Source organism: Peromyscus leucopus, chromosome 1 (assembly GCF_004664715.2).
Source record: "Peromyscus leucopus breed LL Stock chromosome 1, UCI_PerLeu_2.1, whole genome shotgun sequence".
Classification (NCBI taxonomy): Eukaryota; Metazoa; Chordata; class Mammalia; order Rodentia; family Cricetidae; genus Peromyscus; species Peromyscus leucopus.
The window spans coordinates 191,731,359-191,740,073 of NC_051063.1; positions in this window are offsets into that span (position 1 = coordinate 191,731,359).

An 8,715-nucleotide genomic window follows, 5' to 3' on the forward strand; every position below is an offset into this window, starting at 1 on the left:
CTGGGAGCAGCATTATTCACCCATGTTGGAACCTCTGTTCAAAGTTTTAAAAATTATATTTCCTATTAACTTGTAAGACAGTGGGATTTCATGAGACTTCTTCATACATCTTTACTTTTGGTTAACCCACCCACTCTTCTTCTTCCTTCCTGCCTTATCCCCAGTTAAACATCTAGCAAATACCCAATACTCCATTCTTTTATAGTACGTGTTCTACTATCATCATATTGTATTTTTTACTTGGGTTGCAAAGTAATAGGTTCCCATGTAGCTTCTTCATGGACATCCCGTTTCAGTTAACATTTCAGCAGCGCCCTCTTCACCACCACTACAGTACATATTTGAACCATTCTGCCCCCAATATTCTGCCTTCCAATTTTATTTCACCTATGTTCAATTACCTACCCTCTCATCTTCCATCTCCTTCTAATGGTTCATCTCTAGCTTTCTGGCTTCTATGTGTACTCTTACTGAACAAAGGAAAACTTAAGGTTGAAACTAGGACTAACATGGGAAAAAACATGATGTTTAACATTTGAGATCTAGTTGGCATCACTCACTGTATTTGCCATTGCCTACATTTATATCCAGATTTCACACTTTCATTTTTATTTGCAACTAACACAGCTTTGTAGATATGTATGGCAATTCAGTTACCCATGTGTCAGTTGATGGATAGCTGAGTTGATTCCATTAGTATGAGAAAAAAAAAAAAAGGAGCAATGAGTATGTTGAGCAAATGATATCATCTTAGTGATAAGATGCCAAGTTCTTGGAATTTATAGGCAGGAGTGGTTACTGTGTACCAATTTTCTCTGAGATGAAACCCCTCCATCTTGGAGAAAGCTCTTTAAAATGCAAGGATTTGAAAGACATAAACTAATGGGATGCTATAACTGGAGGTGATACATTCAGTCCTACAGATAAGCTCCTTAAGCTGAGAAATAAAGGACTCAATACCTTCAGGAACTCACAGAAACTGGCAAAATCCACTCATGCCTTCCTGCCTCAAGCCCTTAAGTATATAAAATTGGTAAGGACTGCTGACATTGTCAGACAAAGTGAGCTGCACAGAAGGTGCTCAGACCAGCCATGAAGCAGACACAGGTCAAGCTGCCTGGACCAGACAAGCTGCCTGGAGGAGGTAGTGAGTGGCTTGAAATACACACTTCCAACCTCCCTTGAGCTGCCTACAAGCTGTGCAGAGATCCCCAGGTTTTCACCTCCATTAGCCATCACCCTCACAGGGTGATGCAGCTGTCATTAATTCCTTTGTGCTTCTATAAGTAACCCCTCACCCAGACTTGTCACCCCATAAAATTCACTGGTCCACTTAGCTTTTGAGATGATTCAGTGTTTAAGAGTACTGTCTGCTCATTCACAAGACTCACTTTGAATTCCCAGGACCCTCACATGTGCACTCCATCTGTAACCTCAACTCCAGGGTATCCAGTACTCTCTTCTGGCCTCTGCTGGCACCAGAAACACACAAGGTACAGAGATATACAGTCAGACAAAATACTCATTGGTTCACCAAATTAGACTTTATTGATTTCCCAACTTTGGCTTTCTTTGGCTCCTTTTCTGCCTTTAGTAGATGCTTGTCATTGTTTCCAGGAATTCTTTGTCATTGACACAGGAATAGTGTCACACATCAGTGCTGTAATGGGCTCACAGTAATTTTCTTATCATTCATTTATTGTGTGGGACATCTAGACTGAATAGTGTTTGACTTCCTTCTCCACATTTTTGCCAAACATTAGTTCTCATTTCTATTTATGATCATTGCCATTGTAGCATGAAAGCTAAAACCATTTCCTGGATATGTATATAATTTTTCTTTGTCTGTTTTGGTCTTAGTTTGGATTTGTTGATATTGTTTGTTCCTTTATTTTAGTTTTGCTTTTTTTTTTTAACATTTTTAATTTATTATGTAATTAGAACCTTCCCCTCACTTTCCTCCCACCAAATCCTCTCCTTTCAAATTTGTGGCTTCTTTTTCATTAATTTTTATTGTATTCATATATGTCTCTCTATATAAATATATATTCCTAAGTAAACTACTCATATAATGTTACTTTCCTGTATTTTTGTAAGGCTGACCATTTGGTATTGAATAACTAGTCAGTGTGCTCTTCCCCAAGGGAGACTTTCTCCTGCTACCACCATTTCCCAGTTCTTTGTAGGATTAAGGGCTGTTGGCTTTTCCCTGTCCACTTTGACATCTCCAGTGTGTTTGTCTTTGCTCAGTGCACTTTTGGGTGGTCAGGTTGTTGAGATTTTATAGATGTAACTTCTGGCATTGCTAGGTGTGATGGCTATTTTTGATTGTAAACTTGACTACGTCTGAAATGAACTACAATTCATAAGTGGGAGGCACGCCTGTGAAATATTATTTTGCTGGGTTTGAAGTTGGTGAATCCACATTTTTCTGGACCTCTGAGGTAGGAAGACAAATAAAAAATAAATGCCTTTGATCTGGATGTTAAGGTTGGAAGATTCACCTTTAATCTGGGCCCAACCTTCTGCTGGAAGCCTAAATAAGGACATGGAAAAAGGAAGTTTTTGTTTATTGCCTGCTTGCCTTCACCTTGCTAGTACATGTATTCCTTTACTGGCATTGGAGCCAACTTCTTTGGGATTCCAGCATATTTTGAAGACCAGCCTAGACACCCAGCCCTGTGGACTGAGCAACTACTGGATTTTTGGATTTTCTGTTAACAGCCAGCCATTGTTGGGTTAGCTGGACAGCAGCCTTGAAGTCATTCCCATAAATCCTTTGTGTGTGTGTGTGTGTGTGTGTGTGTGTGTGTGTGTGCGCGCGTGTGTGTAGAGAGAGAGAGAGAGATTCTATAAGTTCTGTTACTCTAGAGAACCCTAAATATACAGATTTTGGTATGAGAAGTGGCTCTAGAACAACAGAAGAATAAGGATGAATCCTTTAAATATTTAGAGTAGGCTTTTCAGTTCACTAATACCTACAGCTACTGAAGTGTCTCTTGTCAGTCCCTCTCCTGGGAACTTGGAGAGTAATGAAAGCCCATGGTGTGAACTATATTCCCAAATTTAGGAGATAAATACATTTGATTATTGATTTACCAGTTGTTACTGGCAATGTATTTGGGGACCCCGTATATGAAACTTTTGACAATTTACACAAACTAAGGAAAGTGATGCTGCTGGTTTGCTGGTCTTAGCATCTCTGGATAAATTGATAAATGATAGGAATGAGCTCTGTGATAAAATCAACCAACTTCTAGTGTCTCAGAATACTGTGAGGAACAACAAAGAACTTAGTGATAAAAATCATCAGCTACAGATGCATCTTAAGAGTCTAAAGATTTCTAAGTTTGCCCTGAAAGAGAATCTTCCCTCCAGCAGCCACAGAGCTTGATTTGCAGAAAATCAAACTGAAGTCCTCATTATATGGCTAGTTGAATTACAGCAAAAATTCAAGCCCCAGCCTCAGAGACTTTTGAAGATTAAAGTAATGGCATTAATTGGTAAAGAATGGGATCATATAACTTGGGGTGGGGCACAGGACCCCAGTGAAACTGAGAACTTGGAATCCTTAGATTCTCAAGGGTTTATCGCACCTGAGGAAATAGTACCCTCAGCCCCACCCCTTGAAATACTGCCTTTTTTACCTTTGGCTGAGGAGTTAATCCCCATTGTCTGCTAAAACAGCAGTGTGGTGACTTTCTCTGGAGGAAATGCCATACAAGATAATACTAATGTCCCTCAGGGTCCACTAATAGTTGCCTCTGGATCTATAACCAGACTTAAGGCAGAGCAGGCTCTTAAAGGGGAGGAAGAAAGCGCAATCCATAAGGAGGTACACTAAGCTACTAAAGAGCTTAATGATTTTGCTAATTCATTCAAGCAGAAGAATAATGAATATGTGTGGGAGTGGATTTTAAGGGTGTGGGATGATGGTGGAAGGAGCATAATACTAGATCAGGAAGAGTTCAGTGATATGGACCCATTGAGTGGAGATTCAGGGTTTAATTGAAAGATCATACAGTTTAAAAGGTGTCAAAATTTGGATGGTTGGCTGAAGCATATATCAAAAGATGACCTACTGAAGAGGAGTTGGAGATCCCTAATATACCCTGACTTAGTGTTGATGAAGGGATTTTAAGGCTCAGGGAAATTGCAATGCTAGAGTGGGTATGTGTGTAAAACCTAAATGAGGATTATAGTTTACAGAAGTGTTTCTGTTGTATTTTGTTAAGAATGGTTTTTGTACCAATATTTGTGCTGTAACATCTATTAAGAGAATATCAATGGTTATCATATTTAAATTCAAGATATGAAAGAACGTCCTGCAAGGGACATTGCCATCTATTCTAAATTTTAAATGTGTTTGCACTTGTACAAGGGACAGTTACGTAATGTTAGGTGTAATTACAACCTGGTTAAATATATAATGTGTGGCCCTGTTCTCTCAGAGACCAGGCTGGTCCCCAGAACCCCAGGTAAGGCCCCACCTGTAGATCATCACTTCCTCAGAGCCTACTCATCTTTCCCCAACATCTGTTCCCCCTCCTTGATACTGTATTCCAATTGACAACTCCATTGGAACTCGCTGTTGTACCAGAGGCCACACAGGAGAGGCCATGCTAGTGTTCCAAACCCTAGGCACACAACTCCAGCAGAAGTCCCCTGCTCTACCCGAGCCACACGGATACCCAGAACCCCAAGTAAGACCCTGCCCATAGACAGCCAACACTCCTCAGAGACCATCCAGCTTTTCCCCAGCAGTCTCCCTTCCCTCCTCACCATTTCCCAGCCCACAACACCAACAGAAACCTCCTGATCTACCAGAGGCCATACTGGTTCCCAGAACTCGAGGTAAGACCTAAACTGCACACCAACACTTCCTCAGAGCTGACCAAGTTTTTCTCCAGCAGCTCCCCTCCCCTTATGGCTATATCTAAGCCCACAACTCCAAAAGACCCTGCTCTATCAGAGCCCAAAAGAGTTCCTAGAATCCAAGAACTCCAGAGGCCATGACAGAACCCAGAAACCCAGAAGTTCAGAGGTCACACACAAGAAAAAAAAAAATGAAGGCACCCTACTGGGTGAGAAGACTTGAAAGTCACCAGAACAATAGGCAACTCTGACCAAAAGACCAGAGAGGAAACGGAAAACAAGAGAATAAAGCATTCATCCAACAAAGACAAACTCAAATCAACTAAATATAATTGCCTCAAACCCAGATGCCTAGATGCCAGTGTAAGAACATAACAAGAGCCAGGATAATATGTCATGATCACAACCCAGTTATCCTACTGTAGCATGCCCTGAATATTTCAACTCAACTGAAGCATAGGAAAATAAACATAAAACTAACTCTTTGAAGATGATAGAAATCCTTGAGGAAAAAATAAGATCTCAAAGAACACAAACAATGGGGGAAATGAATAAATCCTTTAAGGAATGCCAAGAAATTCAAGGGTGAGGGGAGAAACACAAACAAGTGAAGGAAACTGTTCAAGGCCTGAAAATGGGAATAGAAGCAATAAAGAAAATAAAAACTGGGGGGATTCTGAAAATGGAAAATCTAGGTAAGCAAACAGGAACTACAGAACATCACCAACAGAATCAGAATACAAGAGATGGAAGAGAAAATCTCAAGTGTAGAAGATAAGATAGAATAAACTGGTATATTGGTCAAAGAAAATGTTAAATCTAAAATATTGCTAACAAAAAAACATCCAGGAAATCTGGGATAGTATGGAAAGACCAAAACTAAGAATAATAAGAATAGAAGGAAAGGAATCCTGGCCCAGAAAATGTTTTTAACCTTTGCCCTGGAGGAGGTGGGAATGGGGATTGGGCTGGGGGGAAGGGGAGGGAGGCAGGAAGGGGGAGAACAAGGGAATCTGGCTGTTATGTAGAACTGAATGGTATTGTAAAATAAAATAAAAGGAAAAAAACAGAAGAAAATTTTGCTAACCTTAAGAGGTACATGCCTATAAAGGCACAAAATCTTAAAGAACACCAAATAGATTTGACCAGGAAAGAAGTCCCTATACCACATAATAATCAAAACACTGAATGAACAGAACAAAGAAGGAATATTAAAAGCTGCAAAAGAAAAAGACCAAGTAATACACCTGATTTCTCAATGGACTTTATAAACCAGAAGGGTCTGAAGAGATGTCTTATAGACTAAGAAACCACAGATGCCAGCCCAGACTACTATACCCAACAAAACATTGAATCACCATAGATGGGGAAAACAAAATGTTCTATGACAGAACCTGATTTAAACCATTCTATCCATAAATCTAGGTTTAAAGAAGGTACTAAAAGGAAAACACCAACCCAAGGAGGTTAACTACATCCATGAAAACACAAAAAAATTTTCATACCAGCAAAACCAAAAGAAGGGAACCACACATACAAAAACCACCACCATCAACCACAACAACAAGAGAAAAAATCATATAGTCATTGGTCATTGGTAGCTCTCAATATCAATAGACTCAATTCCCCAATAAAAAGACAGAGTCTAAAGGAATGAATACAAAATCGGGATCCATTCTGCTGCATACAAGAAACAATGCAACATCAAAAATAGACATCTTCAATAAAAAAAAAAAAAAAAAAAAAAAAAAAAAAAAAAAAAAAAAAATTTAAAAAAAAAATAGACATTACTTCAGGATAAAAGGTTGTAAAAAAAATAATAATTCTAAGCAAATGGACATAGTTAGGGTTCCTATTGCTATGAAGAGACACCACGACCATGGCACCTCTTATGAAGGAAAATATCTAATTGGTTCTGGCTTACGGTTTCAGAGGTATAATCCATTGATGTCATGGCAGGAAACACGGTGGCATGCAGGTAGACATGGTGCTGGAGAAGGAGCTGAGAGTTATACATCTTGATTCACATGTAGCAGAAGCAACTGTGTGCCACACTGGTCATAGCTTGAACATAGGAGACCTCAAAGCCCACCCCAACTGTGACACACTTCTTCCAACAAGGCCATACCTACTCCAACAAAGCCAAAGCTCATAAAAGTGCTACTCCCTATCAGGTCAATGTTCTTTTAAATCATCACATGGACCTAGGAAGCAAACTGGTGTAGCCATTTTAATATCTGACAAAATAGACTTCAAACTGAAACTAATTGAGAGATAGGTACAAAAAAAAAATAGATATCAATAAACCAAATAATCCAATGAAAAAATGGGTATAGGCCTTAACAGGATTCTTAATAGAGGAATCAGTAAAGGCTGATAAATATTCATCAGACACCTGTCAGAATGGCTAAGTTCAATAACACAAGTGACAACTCATGCTGGCAAGGATGTGGAACAAGGAGAACACTCCTCCCATTGATGGTGAGAGTACAAACTTGCACAGTCTCTATTGAAATCAATATAGCAGTTCCTCAGAAAACTGGGAATCAATCTACCTCAAGACCCAGCTATACCACTCTTGTGCATATACACAGAAGAAACTCCATTCTTCCATAAAAACACTGAATGCCATCCCCTGTGACCCCAGTGGCTCCCTGAGACACAGACTCTGCCAACTCCGATTGGCCTAAGAGATTGGACCAAGAACAGCTTCCTGAGACACAAACACCACCTGCATGGATTGGAGGAAGAGACAGGAAGATGCCAGTGCAAGAATACACTCAACAACATAAAGAGCAATATGGCACCAACAGAAACTGGTGGTTATAGAACAGCAAAACCTGAACATCCCAATGCAAAAGAAACAGAAGTTGTTAAAGACGTTAAAATCAACTTTAAGAAGATGATAGAGGCATTGAAAGAGAAAATGAAAAATTCCATTAAAGAGATCAAGAAAAGTACAAACAAAAAATTGGAAAAAATCAATAAATCCCTTAAAGAAAGCCAAGAAAACAAAGAAAAAGCAATCAAACAGGTGGAGACAGTTCAAGACTTGAAAATTGAAGTAGAGGCAATAAAGAAGATACAAACTGAGGGAATGCTGTAAATGAAAAAAAACTGAGTAAATGAATAGGAACTACAGATCAAGCATATCCAATAGAATGCAAAAGATAGAATAGAGAATCTCTAGTGTTGAAGATACAATCCAGGAAATAAATTGGTTGGTCAAAGAAAATATTACAGACTTCCTGTTGCCTGCAAGATGTAGGACTCTCAGCTACTTCTGCAGCACCATGTCTGCCTGCATGCTGCCCTGACCCACCATGATGACGATGAACTGAACCTCTGAACTCCATCAGCTCCTCCTGCTCAGGACCAGAAGAGACTTCATCCCTTGACTTGGATCTGCAATATTGGTGTGGTAATTAAGTCCCTTTTAAATGGCTTCGCGATTCTCGAAGCGTGGCTCCCTGCGCTTGCCGTAACCTGGACTGGACCATTGCATCCTGCGGGTGTGTGTGAGTGCAAGAGGCTGAGAGAGCAGAGCGGAGGGCATGTGTCGGGCAAAGCCCGGAGCCCTGGAGGACGACTGGCTCCCCGCGCCCGTCACCTGCCCGTCATCCTCCCCTGGCTCTATCCCGACCCGCGGCAGCGGCCTCGTCTGTACGGCTCCCTCGGCAGCAGGTTTCAACACTAAACTTGCACAATGTCTTTAAAACCAAGAGTAGTGGATTTTGATGAGACATGGAACAAACTCCTAACTACAATCAAAGCTGTTGTTATGTTGGAATATGTTGAGAGAGCAACGTGGAACGACCGCTTCTCAGATATCAATGCTTT